The sequence below is a fragment of the Carlito syrichta genome, unplaced genomic scaffold (assembly GCF_000164805.1).
Source record: "Carlito syrichta isolate Samal-C Ts95f unplaced genomic scaffold, Tarsius_syrichta-2.0.1 Scaffold225203, whole genome shotgun sequence".
Taxonomy (NCBI): Eukaryota; Metazoa; Chordata; class Mammalia; order Primates; family Tarsiidae; genus Carlito; species Carlito syrichta.
The window spans coordinates 16,560-20,895 of record NW_007169299.1 but is presented as its reverse complement, the minus strand read 5'-3'; the positions used below and the strand labels follow the sequence as shown (position 1 = coordinate 20,895).

The 4,336-nt window shown below is 36.1% G+C and overlaps 1 pseudogene; it reads right to left on the bottom strand.

Moving 5' to 3' along the window:
* LOC103253360 overlaps positions 1–1,278 on the bottom strand; it is a 16,269-nt pseudogene extending 14,991 nt beyond the window's left edge.
* Between the last annotated feature and the right edge of the window lie 3,058 nt (positions 1,279–4,336).

Sequence of the window (4,336 nt, the reverse complement as noted above, 5' to 3'; positions counted from 1 at the left end):
CAAAAAAAAAAAAAAAAAAAAGATCATATATAAATACAATAGAGAGAAATGACAAATGATCTCAAATAAAGAAACTGAAATGACAGTTTTTTTTAAACTGGATTATTACATTTTTTTTCTTGCTGGTCTTGCCATTTAACCTACTCTTTATAAATGAACTGTGAGGCCTTTCTATATCTGTGACAAAATACTGCCATAGCTAATGTGAGACCACAGATAGTTCACTAGGGCAAGTAATTCAGACAACTTCTCTAATTCTCATTTCTTTGACCCAAGAATTCCAATTGCCCAGAGCCTCTGGATAAATACATCTTTTAAACTATCAGATTGCTTGATTATGAGCCCAGAATTGCAAGCAGATTTACTTAATTTATTTTGTTTTCTACTTTCTCGAAAAAAAGACTCTGCTAAAGTCTTTAAAAAATGTGTTTCAAAACACACTTTAAAAAAACAAACAACAGAAAGTCAAAGAATTCTAGGATAATTTTTTCCCTTCTGGAAAAAATAGTTCTCATTTGCTTTTTATCAGAAGTATGTTTTCAAAACTCGAATCCATTTTGTTTAATATCTTTAAGTTGGTATAATGACAATTCACTTGTTTCAGATAAGATTTTACATTCATTATACAATGACTACTAATGGCTAAGTATATCCTTCAAAGAATTCCAGCTGGCAGGTTTATAACTCAGTAGAGTTATATACCTTTTCTTTTCAATTTAGGGTTTGCTTTAAACTTTGGGCACTGGTTTCTTTACCAAATAATTAAAAAAGACCCTTCTCCCTCCTTGCATGAGAAAATGCTTACCAAATCCATTCCTTTATTTTGAGTACAGTGTTCATATATTGAAACAAAATCTGTGACCTAAAGCTCTTGCTTTATGTACTTTCTTCAGCATTTATGGCACATTTTTCTATTTTCTGCCTCTAAACCTGAGGTATTTCCACCCTTCCCTGCTTCATCCATACTCCAAAATCATACCCCTTCAGTGAACGTCCTGAGGAGAACAACTGGCCACTGACATTGAGTTGAACACCAAGAGGTGCCAGTCCGAACATCCTGTAGACTTCCTGAATCTCGTGGCCGGAGGCCAGGGCAACTGCCTGTTGTAAAGCGATGCTAGGCAGTGTAGGGTTTAAAGGATGTACTTGAGAGTGGAACTTAAGTCTTAATTTCTGTTTAATTGCTGAGTGGCCTGTGAGACTCTTTTCTGAGTCTTCCTGTCCTCCTTTAAAATAGCATTTATCACATAATGATGCTCTGAAACGTGGATGAGACATAGTGTGCTGCCTAGCACATTAGGACTCAATAAATGGAAATCACAAAAATGAAAGTAGTAAAGGCATCCATAGTAATAATATAAATAATTTTTATAAGAACCATTACTAACATAGGTGCTAGATTGGGATTGACATTTTCTTTTAGACATCTAAGGGGACAGTTAGATATCTGTAATATACAAGATAGCAGAGTGATAAACAGACATCTTTCTGTTAGATTTTTTAAAAAGACTATTTTTCAGAGTAAGACTGTGAAAAGAGGTTTTTGGATCTTTTTACAGATGAGGAAGTTAATGCATGGTAAATAATGAAAACTTTTTTATGATGGAAAAGGGCTCAGGTTGAAAGTTCTCAGACTTTCATACAGATAGCTGGAAGATAGAGCCTTGCAATCCAATAATGCGTTATTTCTTCAAATCCCCAGAGAAAGAAAGCCCAGATTCTGAAATAACTCCCTCTCAATTTTTATTCTCTTATATAAACCATGTTCAGACAGAAAAATAACCACTTTTTTTTCCTTCATTCTTGAAATGAACCCATTTAATCAAGATTAGCAAATATTTTCTTTGGAAACTTATCTGAGATCCAACATGAAAGACATTACTGAGAGTGAAAAGCCCATTGTTTTATAAGGTCATTGATCAAATTTTAACCTTATCTTGCTTAAAACTTTGACTTGGAAGTTATATAATAGTTCTAGATGTAGTGTGTGGAATATTGAACCAATTTGTAGGAGTGGACAGAGGGCGTTAGCTGAGATGTCATGGGACAAGGAAAACTAACTAGAAAAATGTGAAAGGAATTTAAGAAAGTTCATTCAAGTATAATCTAAGATGAAGGCTGGTAGAAATATTGGGTAATTTTAACTCCAGAGGATCACATACCACAATGTCTGGATTTCCAACAGACACAAAGTAAAATTCTACATCAACACCTGTCATTTCAAATAAAACTTCTTGAACGGGTGGGTTTCTTGAGGGTCCTGAGGGCTGATGCACTCTGTGGCATCACAGTTCCTCTGCCTCCTTAAAATTGTTTTTGTTGATGTCCACTCCAATAATCCTGGCTACTTCTGCTGCTTTACAACCTTTGTTAACAGACAGACCAACTCCTCTCAGACCAAACACAACCCAAGTAGAGCCTGGAGTCACCTAAGCACATCAAGGCAGGAGACCTAGAAAACAAAAGCAAAGAGAACATGTATTTTACTCAAGTGGGAAGGCCAAGTCTATATAGATGGAGTTTTTATAAGAAATAAGCAAAGGACATTTATAAATAAAACATAACTAAACAGTTTAGTTTCTAAAGACATTTCTAGATGTGGAATACTCTTGTCCGAGGAGCAAAAACTACCTGTAAGTAGAGAGTTTCAAGTCCCAGGAATTGACCTGAGTAGTAGTTTAATGAATTTTCACTGAACCTTAAGACTCATTTGACAGAATATTTAATTCTAAACATTTTTTCAGTTCTTCAAAACTGTCTCTGTCTTCCTGCAACCCTTTCTTTCTCTTTCTTTTTTGGATATCAGTAAACTTTACATTACTTATAGGATCAATGTCTTGTGAAAGCAAAGGTTTACTTTTTATTGAGTACTGTCAAACGTGAGACTAGTTTATGTTGAACTTCTTCCATTCTATCTCTCTGTTTAGCATTGGGACTCATGGACACTAGAAAAGGTAAAGTTCTAATATTCAACAGCCCCTTTAAGAAGAGAGCTGGGAAGTTTTGAGGAAGTTTCAGAAACAGGAGTTCAACAGTAGGCTTTTCATTCAGAGTGGGACTACTTGGCCAATCTATCTGATGTAGTAACACCCCATCCATTACTTGGTCCCTTTATCTTTTAAAAAATTCTTGATGCTTATCACTACCTCATATTTTATTCAATAGAATGTAAGCTTGATGAGTTTTGTTAGCTGCTGAATTGTAGCACCTGCAACAGTAAGTGGCTCCATTAATGATTGTTGAATGAAAGAAAGAATAAGCTGGAATGTGAAAGGACACATAGCCATGTTATAACTGTGTTAGGCTCACTTCAGGAATTCCTGATGCCACCACCTGTGAATGATATCCAGACTTAATTTGTCATTTACTACTGACCAACAGGAAATAGGAAAGTTGTCGAAGGAGGTGTGGGATGACTAGGTATATATTGGGGAACTTGAAGATATTTGGAGACAGGCTTGGGATTTTTCCACAGGTGGTATAATCAGACATGTCCCAGGTGTCCCAATAATTCCATTCAAAATGGGCATAAATGCCCTTGCCTTGGCAGTATTGACTGCAGCACCGAACCCAGTGGAAAACCCACAGCTAATCAGATCTACTTTCTCCAGAGGTACAACTATGTCAGCGTTGACGACTGAGATTCCCTTTATCACTGTGTATTCAGAGAAGGTGCTTGTATACCAAAGTGATATATTGATTTTCCCTTTCAGGTACACAGTTTGATTTTCCCATCAGATACCAGTGTGGGTTTTGACTATCTTTAAAAAACAAAAACAAACAAAACATTTATTTTGAATTAGAAAGCTTAGATCTCCTCTGATGAAATGGAATTGTTTCCAAAAAGAAAATATTAGTAAAGATTTATTTGAGTTGTATACTGTCAGGAGCCGCAATCACTAGTAAAAGTAAGGTAAAAGGGACCTGAAAACAGGAAAAATGCCGCCTGAGAGCAAGGCTCCAGTAAAATGCAGCCATGACGGAGGCAAAGCCCCATGGATCCTGTTGACGGACCTTCCCTAACTTTGAAGGATTGCGTGCATAGGCTTGAGAATATTCCCTCTTTAATTGAGATAATAGATGCGCAAATAGATGATGGCATTTGACAGCAAAAATTATACATAGGCATAATGGAGGTGAGATTGCAGCATAAAGGGTACCCCTTAAGGTGTGTAAGGATGTTTTTCAGCAACAGCAGAAGGCCAAGAAGAACGAGTCGACCACTTCCTCATAAACAACAGACCCCAGCTTAGAGCTGGTGGAAAACAACCATTTGAGATAAAAAATAGGTTAAGATATTTTAGGATTAAATAAGTAGTTTAATGAAGATAGAATT